The sequence below is a fragment of the Paroedura picta genome, chromosome 2, assembly GCF_049243985.1.
Source record: "Paroedura picta isolate Pp20150507F chromosome 2, Ppicta_v3.0, whole genome shotgun sequence".
Taxonomy (NCBI): Eukaryota; Metazoa; Chordata; class Lepidosauria; order Squamata; family Gekkonidae; genus Paroedura; species Paroedura picta.
The window spans coordinates 64850561-64863120 of NC_135370.1; the positions used below are offsets into that span (position 1 = coordinate 64850561).

The 12560-nt window shown below is 39.8% G+C and overlaps 1 protein-coding gene across 7 annotated transcripts in view; it reads left to right on the top strand.

Annotated features, from left to right (window-relative positions):
- SEMA5B (semaphorin 5B) overlaps positions 1–12560 on the top strand; it is a 473766-nt gene that overhangs the window by 34949 nt on the left and 426257 nt on the right. For 2 of the 7 annotated variants that reach the window (XM_077320453.1, XM_077320460.1), the window contains exon 2: positions 5613–5669. The exons of the other annotated variants lie outside the window; for them this stretch is intronic. The gene's annotated coding sequence lies outside the window, so the exon portion shown is untranslated. The remainder of the gene's footprint in view (positions 1–5612; positions 5670–12560) is intronic. 7 annotated transcript variants of the gene reach the window in all.

The following is a 12560-nucleotide window of genomic DNA, read 5'->3' on the forward strand; positions in this document are numbered from 1 at the left end:
ACCCCTGGTCTGAGGACATGTACCGGTCTGTGGATCAGTCAGTACCGGGCCGTGGCTACTCATCCTCCTCCCCAGCTGCTGCCTCAGCAGCTGCCCTGCCACTCTACCACCGGCTCACCTTTGGTGCTCTCCAGCGGCCACCATGGCTGCGGCTCCCCCTTGGCGTGGCACTGCACAGTTGCTGCTGGCAGGGTCGCCGGCAGGAAAGCAAGTGGAGCAGGGGCTCAGGCGGTGGCGGTGACGTCCCTCGGCAAAAGAATACCCCCCCCGGGCCTCAGTAAAATTGTCAAGTGTTGACCGGTCCCCAGTGATAAAAAGGTTGGGGACCACTGTTGTAGTGTTTTGACAAAGGTAGAGAGATTAGACTAGATTGCTGCTTTGTATAGCTTTTCAGCAGAAGCATGCTTGACTATAGCTGCATTGGTGGTTGCACTTCTGATGGAATGAGCTTAATGCTTGGAGGACCATGAATTTTTATGCTCATTGTAGACCTCAACTGTATAAGTTCCAATGGTATTGCTCAACTTCAACATTCTTGGCCCATTATTTGGAGGAAATATGAAAACAAATAAGGCATTGGTGTTTCTCAAGGCATCTGTTTTCTGAATGTAAACCTTCAAGGCCCTTCTGACATCCCCTGTGTGCCATGACCTCTTTTTCTCATGCTATGGGTTTGGACATAAAGATGAAAGATGTAATTCTTGAGACGTGTGGAATATTGAATTAACTTTTGCCATCAGTGGGGTCTGGTCTAAGAACCACCTTGTCTTTATGGAAGATATGAAACTCCTTCCTTTCTGACAAAGCACTCAGTTCTGATATCCTCCTGGCATTGACAGCCACAAGGAAAAGAATCTTTGTTCTCAACCGCTTGAACGGAATTTCATTTAGTAGTTTGAATGGAGGCTTGGTAAGGGCAGACTGAACTCTCTGGATTTTTTACGTAGGGAATCAGTGAACCTGAAGTGGATTTGTTAAGGATACTTCTTGCAGGAAAGGAATCTTGCAGAAAGGATAAACTTCTGGTAAGTGAAGGGTTCAGTCGGTCAGTGTTCTTCCTCCTGCATCAGAGAATGAAGGCTTTCCAGGAGGTGTTCTATAAGTGGACTTCCTTCAAGAGGTAATAAGGTTTCTGTCACGTAGAAGTAATATCCAAGATGTAGGAAGTGTCTCTTCTCAACTTCCAAGCAGTCAAGTGAAGCCAGCCAGAATCTGGATGCCAGATGGGACCCTGTTGCAGCATGTTTGGGAACACTGGTAACTTCCAGTGGTGCTCTACCGCCATTTCTGAAATATTGAAAACAAGGAGTGGACCTATTCTGAGTAAGATTGGTCTAGCTGACTGGTACTGGCTTTCCTGAATGTTCTAGATGTTCTTTCTGAAATACCAGGTTCAGAATCTGCAACCCTATTTACTTACAAATCAGTCTTCTGATTAGCTAAGGCACCAACCCAATTTTATATTAATCTATGTAATGTGAGCAAAACAACAAATTGCGGAAGGATGAAGGTTCAGCATGTGATCTCAAGATAATATAAATTTGGATTTGGGTTTTTTTGCCTTGGAAGTGATACAGTTGGATTATATCATGAATTTGACTATTTAAGTTAACTGATGTTTTAAAACCATACCTCCTCACTTTGCTGCTTATTTTATGTTCCATTGTAATGTATTAGTGAGTATCTGCTTGGCACACAATTTGATTCATTTGCAGGTTGGTTTGTGGCCTGTAAACAGTATCTCAGTATTTGGTATGTAGAATCTTTGGCGATTAAGACTGTTTTGCAACAACAGGTGGTTTGTATTACAGAGAATATAAAATTTAAATCTGGAGTTGATCACACAATATAGCACTAAACAAGCAATTTAAACAATGTGGTTCTGTTTCAAACTGACTGGGATCCATACATCTGCTGCGATGCAGCTGGACCACACTCTGTTTAGGGCAAGATCTCTGTCTCTTGGGGGAGGGTGTAGTTTTTGGTGTTCTCCATCTGCAAATGGAGCATTTTGGCTGATTGCACTGAACTTCTTGTACAACTGGATGAATGCATTCTGGTCATTGTCAAGGAACCACAAATTCAGTCATTATGATCACTATGGGAACTGCTTCCTCCCTCCGAGCAATCAATCCTTGATTTTTCCTCTCTGATGTCACACTTCATTTCAGGGGCTCTCAGAAACTCCGAAGTATAGCCTGACATCAAAGATTAGTGCATCCTCTCCAGGAACTCAGATCTGGGACCTTAACCATCTGTGTTAGGAAGTAGGAGGCATGACTAGTGATGGCCAAAATAGTTAGCCACAACTTGTGGACTCTGGTGACTGAAATTATGCTATTTGCTGGTATGATGTGTGGGATAAACCAACTTTTCTAGCGTGCACATTTTATTCCCACCCACCCCATCGTTCTTACCACATCAAGAGTTCTGTTGTCATTTTCAGTGAAGAATACATGATCAAATTTGCTGTTGTGCATTTTGTATTATTTACCACCTTCTACTGAATGCAACATTCACAAAGTTTTTGCATTGTTTTTCTCTTTTGCAGGAACTTGTTTTACTGCTTCAGATAGTGACTTTCAAATGTTAAATTTGCAGGGAACCTTGTCTAGATTGCCTCACTTGCCAAGGAGTTCCTACAGACCTGTCTTGGAATCCCCAAGTATTTTAGACAATCTTCTAGTGCACTTAGGGAAATGGGACTCTTAGGCCTGTTGAGTCTGATTGCTTGTCCACTTTCTGGCCATCTTACTGAAGAATCCTGGGACACAATGACTGAGTTAAATGATTACGATTCACTTGGAAGGGAGGACATTAACTAAGAAAATTCTGGCAGTTCCGGATAATGTAATAATGTCATTGCAATACAGACTTAAAGGAGGAGGAAAAGAACAGAGGTCTTACTTTTATAAGTGGATGTATTTTACTCAGACTCTTATTCTTCATTCATTCATTCATTCATTCATTCATTCATTCATTCATTCATTCATTTTTCTATAGCCCCCCCCCCCGGAGGCTCAGAGCAGTTTACATAAAACGTATACATGAAACTATCCATAACATAAAAATAACTGTAACAATAATACTAACTGATAATTGTAATAGTGCAAGCAGTGCAAAGAATGCAATGGTGCAAACAGGTCCAGAGCACACTGATAGAGCTCTGGGAGGGAGCAGGGGCCCTTCAGACGTTGGTTATGCCTGGCCTCAACCAAATGCCTGGTGGAAGAGCTCCTTCTTGCATGCCCTGCAGGACTGTTTTAGCTCCGTCGGGGCCCTGATCTTCTCCTCTACAGGAAATGTCCTTGGAATGTAGACCACAAATGAACATGAGTCCTGAAGATTTATCAGCTGAATTAAAATTTGTTTGTAGGTTTATTGCATGGCTAAGCTATATTTATATTCAAAACATCTGTGACATTCCTAGTGGCCAACACACTATATTTAGTTGAATGCAGACTGACATTACACTGCTTCCCCCTTTTTTAAATCTGAAAGAAAACTAATACCAGCTTGTGAAGTACTCATCTGCCCCTCCCAGGAAGTATTGAGCTACTTCCTGTCGTTTAATTGATAGTCCGTTGCTCACCTTTGATCATTAGTAAAGCACTGTGATCTATTTCATCTTAAAAACTTCTTCATATGTGCTACTTTCCTTATTGAAATGATCTTCAAGGATGGGAGAAAAAGCATATACTGTTATGTATAAAAAACATGCCATGATCTGCTGTGCTTTCCAGAAGCTATAACGTAGACTCCTGTAATTCCTCTTCTAGAGGGCAAATCATCCTTGTATTGCTCAGGATCAGCTGATTATCTTCATGTGTGAAACACCCATCATAAGTGAAAGGGCACAGACAAAGCTATCATGGCATTTCATGATGTTAAATTGAGGCAGTTCACGCATGTGGGTGAGGTTGCCAAGTGTTGAGATAGCCATAAATGCCTCAAGAAGTCTAAGTATGCCCCCCCCCATCAGATATTCTGGGAGTGGGGCACAGAGAAGCAGCAGTTGAGCTCACAACAGCTGCATTATTTAAGGGCATTATGATTTCTGAACATTTTGGGGCTTTTGATAGTGTTTGCTGATACGGGCACTTGTGATTTTATAGCAGATGGAGGAATACATTACTTTGAAACCTTTTGGTCTGGTTTTCCCAGTGAAGTAAAAACACTTGAATATTTTCATCAGTTGAACAAAAAGTTTTAGAGAAAACAAGGGATATATATATATATATATATATATATATATATATATATATATATATATATATATATATATATATATATATATATATATATATATATATATATATATATATATATATATATATATATATATATATATATATATATATATATATATATATATATATATATATATATATATATATATATAAAACACTTACCTTTTGTTGCTTTTGTGGAAAGAATGAATCACTGCTTATTGCTCAGAACATTGCTTGTTACTATCAAGTACTCCAGAAGCACTGCATGTGCCAAGTATGGGATCCAGTATTTAAACTTACAGGAATGAGACCTTTAAATGCATATATGTATAACCCACTTGCTCAAGCAATTCTTCGATACTACAAAGCAGATAAACTTACCTGTCCTTAAGAACACATATGGGGCTCTTGAATGATGTGTCAGGCAGTTTCCCACATAAACAAATACACACATTTTTTACAGATGTGCCTGTTCATTCATGACCTTGCATATGTAGCATCTTCTAAGAGTTCAATGTGTGACTTTTCCACCTCTGGGTTTGGTGATGTGTTTTATGTGTCTGTGTTCTGCATGTAGAAAGAATGCATCGAATTCCTGCATTGTGATGAATGTTTCTTGTTACTGCTGTCTCTCGGATGTGTTGAATATTTAGCTTTTCAGTCCCCAAAAGGATGGTCCCGAGACATTTGAGTGGGATTCTGGGAGAGAATCTCTAGCATCCAGTCCAGCCCTGCTAATGGCAGGATTGCTTTCTGCAGTGTTACTGCCAGCACTTGTATTAATGGAGTTTCTAGCTCCTCCCAGGGATTACTGTTCCATAGTCTGGCAAATCTCACCATTAGCAAAAAATTTTCTACAGTTATTCAGCCTAAACGTTGACATTTCTTAATCTTTTCCCATTACTTTTGGTTACTCCCTTTCTATCACGACAATTAATTCTTCTCTCTCCTTGGGCATATATACTCTTCCTTAAATATTTGATCATAATCCTCTTGTTCTTTCATTAATTTCCACTATATTTCAGCTCTTTATGCAATCTGAATCAGTCCTTCCAGTGCACAGACAGTTGGCTTCTCTGAATGTGTTGCCCTATAATGAATATATTCAGTGAGGTGATAGGGTTTCTGAAAACAATCTTCTAGATCCAATTAGAGATCCTGAGCCATTCTTGGACTGGTAGAAAAGTGTCAGAAGAACATAGTGTGGTCTGGTAACTAAAGACCTTACAATAAATTATGCTCAGTATTAAGCAACAAAGGGGGATTTTGAGTGTCTTTGAAATGTACCTACCTAATCATTCCCTTTTTTGTACCTCTTGCTGCTCCCTTTTGTACCTGTTTTGAAGTCATTTTTTGAGAAGCATCATCATTTTCTTGCAGGCAGTGTGATGACATTAGAGCAAGCGGACCTCTGTAGTCTTCCCAAGTCACTAGAAGGTGAGCATTTTTAATAGAGGATTAAAATGTTAATAAAGTGACTTTCCCTTCTCTTTGATTTTGATCCTACAATCAAAGCAATGTAAGGACTCATGATCTGGAAACAAGGGTGAGCTCTTCAAGGACAGCTTAATCAGTGCCTAAGTGCTGAGTAACTCATGATGAGTAGCCAATTCAGTTTGTAGTTTGATGAAACTACATCCAACTCTTAGCCTGAGGGACCCTGCATTGGAGTTTACAGCAGTGCAAATGTTTCTCCCTGATAGCAACCCTTTGTCCCTGACCTCGGAGGAAGGCAATCAGTCATTGGAGGCCTGATCCCCGTGTTGGCGAGGCAGGCTCATGGTTGACAACATAGAATGCTCCGGTTAGATCTAATAATACTAACAGTGCCAATCCATCTCAATCCAGTTGTCTGTGGAGGTCAGAATGACTAGTGGCATTTCTACCCTATGGCCAGGCTTGAAGCCAGATTGGGTATGATTTTAATTGGTCCACAGCTGCCTGCTCAACCACCTTCCCCAGAAATGCTAATCTGAAATGGGGTAGTAGTTGTCAGGGTTTTGTGGATCCAAAGATGTTCGTGTCAGTAGAGGCTGAACAACCACCTTCCAGAGCCTACTCCGGAATGTCCCTGATGATAGGGACCGATTGATTATATCCCGAAGGGGCTTCCCAATCTGCTCATCCTCCGTTTTAAGAAGCCATGAGGGACAGGGGTCTAAGGGGCAGATGGTTGGTTCACAGATCAAGGGACTGGATGTGCTTTGTCAACATTATTTCCTTCCTGTGGTTTATGCTGAATGTCAGAGGCTGATATATAGTTGTTATTCAAGATTCAGCTGAGCATAGCAGCTGCCAGAGTTTTGTGTAGTGTTCTGGATGAGGTGACATACAATGTATGTTATAGTAAGTCTGCTTAAAAGTAGCCCTCTTGGAACCCTATGGTTTAGATGCTTGAATATGGAGCTAACAACCAGAGGTGGTTATTGCTTGTCTTGAGTTAAACTTATGGCTATAGAAATAAATATAAAGGACCTTTGAATTCAAGTCAAGGAGCTTCATTGTATGTCTGTAACCTGTATTATAGTTCTGTGTTATTTTCCAGAATAAAGTTACCTACAAACATGATAAAATGCAGTAGCACAGAAACAAAGAAAGCCAAATGTATTGCATTAAGTATGTTTTGTGGAGGGGGGAAATCCAGTTGATTTATTAAATTGGGAGAGTTTTATCAGTGTAGAAGTTTGCTGTATGGCACTCTGTTGTAGTTGTCTACTCAGACTTATCCATTGAGTTGGAGCATCATAAGGTTAGACTTAAGTCCCTAAAGTACCAATGACTTGCCAGGGACTGTTTTGTACTGAAAGCAGATATTTCATATTATTTGTTGCATTAAAATGTCCCTGGTGTCAAGTGTTTGCAGCATTACCATGTATTTGCTATGGTTTGATATCTTAGTCTTTTTTAAAAATATATTTACAGGTTCTTGTGTGCTTTCATTGAATTTGCCAGTGCCTTGATTCGTGGTCTGATCTATAACTGTCAACAAATGCAAAATTTTTAATCAGTTATTTTATGAGTCAATTGAGTGATCATTGCTACAAAGTACAAGTTCTTTTTTGGGATACCAGTCACTTCATGTTATTGTTTCAAAAAAGCATTTGAAATGCAGAAGCATACATCGATTGTTTACACAATGGGCAGTGCAGAGATGGCTAACAAAGTAGGAAGCTTTGATTGAGAATCTGATCAGAATACACGTATTCTGTCACAGTGATTAGTTGAGTAATGTCCTGGATTGAAATCTGAATGTTTTTATAACTGCAGTTACCATTTCTGGTCCTCCATAAATGGAGCAGTAGAGACACTTGGCAAAATATATACTTGAATGACATCATTTGGCTTTATATTCTGGCCAGTACAATGTAATCTCTGCTGTTCTCCTTGCCCCCTTGTAGTATTACAAGGTAGGGAGTAATTTTAATTTAAACTATGGAAGCAAACTCCAATTAGAAGTTCTAATTTACTTTTATGGGCAAAACCGTGAGTGCAGAATCATGCAGATTCACAAGCTTTTGTTGTAAACTTTATGCCTCCTTAGATATTTTTGTCTTGATTCATTTTTAAAACATTAGGTTGCTAAGTCTGCCTTGATGTGTCGTCCTGCCCTTGTGTTGTGCACTCTGTATGAACATCCATGTAATGCAGTAGTGTAGAGCTATGGCCATGCTTTTACTGTTTAGTTAATATCGAGAAGTAATGCTGCGTTTGCCTTTTAAGCATCTACTAATGCATACCAGGCAATTGCTAGTACACTTACATTTAAACGAAATTGAGAACGGGGGAGACTGCAATGTATACCTCTTTAAAATTTCAAGAACTCAGCATAGAATGGGGATTTAAGGACATTAGTAAGCAAGAACCACAGCCAGCATAGATGAGACATTTTGTTTCCCTTAAGTCTGCCTTTTCTAGTTGGTAAGTGGAATGTGAAGAAAACTACTAGAGACTTAGCAGATCAGCATGGAGGGCAGAGTTGTTCATTTCTTGGTCCACTTGCCACCTCCTAAGCTTTATTTCTTTTTCTGTTTTTCTCACCGAAAGCATTACTGTTGGTCATGGAAGGAGGGAGAGGTTTGCATGGGCAGCCTCTATATCTCTATACATTACATGGATGATGGAAATGATAGACACACCTCTCATTCTTTTAAATTAGATTCAAATGAGTAGCCGTGTTGGTTTGAAGTAGCACAATAAAATCAGAGTCCAGTAGCACCTTTAAGACCAACAAAGATTTATTCAAGACGTGAGCTTTGGACTCGAAAGCTCAGGCTTTGAATAAATCTTTGTTGGTCTTAAAGGTGCTACTGGACTCTGATTTTATTGCCCTCATTGTTTTGTTTAGATGTAAAGAGCTTTTTAGGACTCCCAGAAAGAACATATGCAGCACTTCTGTCTCTGCCCTCCTGTGTGCTGTGGAAGCTCCATACCCTTGTTCACCTTCTCTTTTTTTCTTTCTTACATCACTGCTTACTCTATAAGAAACAGCAACAAGGAAATTCTTCAGTGGTTAGTACATAATAATGATGCAATCCAACCATAGTCAATGTGGTGTAGTGTAGAAGCTGGGCCATCTGGTTTCAGATCCAGTCTCTACCACAGAACTTGCTGAGTTACCTTTGGGTAGTCATGCTCTCTCAGTTTCATTGGGGTGTTTTGAGGGTAAATTTGAGGGCATTGTGTGCATCACATAGAGCTTCTTGGAAGAAAGGCGGGATAAAAGAACACCACTGTATCGATAGGTAATAGAGTTTTTGGAAATATAGAGAACTGGCTCCAGCAGAAAGACTTGCTGAAGGAATTGGTAGAGTGAATTTTTTTGTGCCAGTCCTTTCTCACTGGTGGTCTGATGTTTGTCCCAAAATTCCAGTCTGAGAATTGTGAGCACAATGCATTGTACTATGAAGGGCTGCAGGGGAAACAGCTGAAATTCCTCCTCTGTCCTTCCTTTTCTGCTGGTGGGTCCAACAGCAGGATACTAGAAGAAGGAAAGGAATTACTGCCATCTGCTCCTGTGGGCTTTTCAACTGGATCAACTCAAAACGTATTATGATACCCAGGTCTTTATCAATTTAGCAAATAATGAATCATATGCAGTATGATACTGCTCCACTCATGTCAGTTCAGATAGGGAAGAAATTGATCAGTGAGCAATACTTCTAGCAAAAATTCAGACTATTTGCTGTTGAATTTTGATTCAAATTATGATTAAATTGATCTAAATATAGTGTATAGTTTGGTAGCATTAGTTGGAAGGTTCTTTTTGTTGTTATTCTTTATGAGTTCGGCAGTATCCCTTGTAGAACTGTTTGCATACCTTCCTCTTCTGCCTGTTACCATGTATAAGGCTAGAAGATGGCAAGTACAATGCTTGCATCAGCCATAGCACAGAATTAGAAAGGAGCAGCACTATGGAGCTTCCACATATGACTTACCATGTAGAGTTTTAAAAGAACCATACTTGGTACAGGTCCCATTTGCACTTAGTACATGTGAGTGGCAATAGATCTACATTTTCTAAATGCTTAAATCATGAACTGTGAGCTGGGACCCACAAATGCACTGCACCTTCCTTGCATTTTGATTGCTAGGCCAGGAGGGAGGAGGAAGAACAGGATGAACTAGGCTAGAAGATTCTGGGAGGTTCAGTGTCAAATATAGTTTTGTCTCAGCAAAATGGCTGAGAAACATAGCGTGTTGCTCAATAACGCGACATATTTCTATAAGTTGAACATGAAAAGTACCCTTGTTCCGCTCTAGCAAATGTGAGATTAGTGTATGCTGTGTTTGGGGAAACAGCATGGAGAAAGCTTGAGAACCATTGCCCTGAGGGGTATTCATCTAATATCCCCATACTACAAATGAGAGACTGAGGCTGAACTAGTTTAATGAATTAATGGCTGAGTTAAAGACTGATTTCCTGTCGATGGAAAAATACCTAGTAGTGAGGTGGTCGGCTCACAACATTTTGTTCATCTGTACTAGATTTAGCTAGACAAAAAAATGTGGGGGGGGGGCATTGAGAAAGCATTCAAAAGGTACAGCCTTAGCTGCACTCTGAAGTGGTGCAGGCCGCTTTGCCACTTTCACAATTCTTTCACCTCGTTATGTCATGAGGTCTTCAGTTGTGTTGAGTGACATTATATTTTGCGGATCTGCGTCTTGAAACTTGTGTCGTGAGATGTGTGAAAATGTCACTGAAGGATGGATGAATATCTCCCCGTTTAACTGTCAAAATGTACATCTGGGAAAGTTCCAGAAGTCAGTTTGCCAAGCGTTCAGCAGTGACACAGATGACTATTATCACACTTCTTGGGGTGTTTTTATGACTTAAGACATAGCATTTGAGAGGTGTTTTTGTGCCAGGTTAAATCAGAACAGGCACTAACTCATGAATAGATGTATGAATCAGACTATCACCTGTTCACTGTTTACACACTGGGAACTTCACTGCCCCAGCTCCCATGCAGGAGCACAAATTGAGAGTAGATGAGGTGCACCGGGCCAAATGCTTCCCCATGTGGGTGCAGGAAGGGGTGGGGCAACCTGCCACGACTAAAACTCCAGCTTGCAGCCCGTAATGAAACCTCCAGTGTGTAAACGGTTGTTGTGATACTGTTGCAGAAGCTGTCCTTTGAGCTAACCCCCAGCTGCAGAAGCAATGCTAAGGTTCGTGTTTATGCAGTTCTGCAGTCCAGTTCTTCAAAAAGATGGAAGGCGCTAGGTATTAAAAGTGCAAGGGTTCTTTGTGTTGCTGACCTTAAACTGGCTAAATAAAACCTGCATTACATTTCAATACAGAATTCCTTCCACAGAAGCAATTGAGAAGCTGTATATGACTTGAATTTTCTCAAGGGCAAAAAAGTGTGGAAGTCCAGGTGAATATAGGGCCCATCTCTCTCTCTGTTTCTTATCAATTGAATGTCTTCTGAAAAAAATTGGCAACATTACTTAAATTAACCCAGTGTTATTGTGACTTGTTGACTTCTACATTTGTCAGCATAACTTCATTCGTCTTCCTTTACTATGTCTCTCAAAATGGGATGAGATGGATGGGTGGAAAGGCTTTATTGGTTTCATTGTACAGATTTAAATGAGTACCGCCATCTACATCTGTAGCCATCAGTGAATGGAAATCAGGTGGTTCTTGGAAAATGAGCAAAGACACAAGCAAAGTGCAGTTGGCCCACAAAACAGAAGCCAGTTCAACTATCTTGAATGCAGTCTTGTTTCCCAAGACGGTCCAGTAACATTTAGTATCCTTTCATTTTGTTCAAACTGAGGTTAGGTGTGGTTATCTGTTGCTTATTAACCACATTTCAAATGGATAAGATTTGCAGCTTCCCATTCAGACACATTCTCAGTGGTGGCTTCCACTTTGTGGAGTGGTCTGAAGAGTTTAGCAAAGCTCCCATTCTTCTACCAGTCATTCCCTGTGTTCTCTTCTACCTTTGTAATTCCACTTTCGTATTGTTTATAGGATACCTAGCATTAGGCAGTTTCTCAACATGATGGATCTGTTGATACTTAAATCTAGAGACCGGAACCATGAACAGACAAGACAGATATTTCTAAAAATGCTCCTGGTTTGCAGAAAAAAGTCCCCAGAATAATAAAAGCAGCACCTCTTGGCAATTGTGGGGGTAATCTATTTATTGTCTTTATTTATTAACAAAATTTGTATCCTACCTTCTGCCTTTACAAGGATTTCCAAGGTGGCTAACAATTGACAATGCACACAATAAGATAACATAAAACCATTACAATTCCAAACATAAATCATTAAAACAATTTTAAAAATAAAAAGAAGTTAAAGCACATACAAAACAACAAGATTTAGGAGGCAGATCAAAGAGAAGTTGATTGGAGAGAATGGAGAGAATGAAGCAGAAAATGGAGGAGAGGAAAAGGAAACAGTGCGGAAAAGGTGCTACAGGGGGAAATGAATTTACTCCCACGAGTCCTTATGGGTTTTGCACTTATTTTCAAAGGGCTAGAATTACAACATTATGTCACTGATTGTTTATGGTCTATACTTTTATTATTTTAGATTCTGTAATCCCCCTTCAGTCTCAGCAAGAAAGGCAGGCTATTAATAAAGTAAATAACCTTTTGAACTTCTGTTCCTATGACAAAAATGAAGGTTGCAATGATAGAACAGACTGCCCCAATTCTGAGTACAAGTGAAAATTCCTTGATGTAAAAAAGAAAAAAAAATAACAATAGGGGGAAGTTTAGCACACTCCTTTCTGTGTTTGCTTTTGATTTATAAGACATTTTAAATAGACAAGTAGGGGGAATGTTTAAAAATATGAACTCTGCAATGGT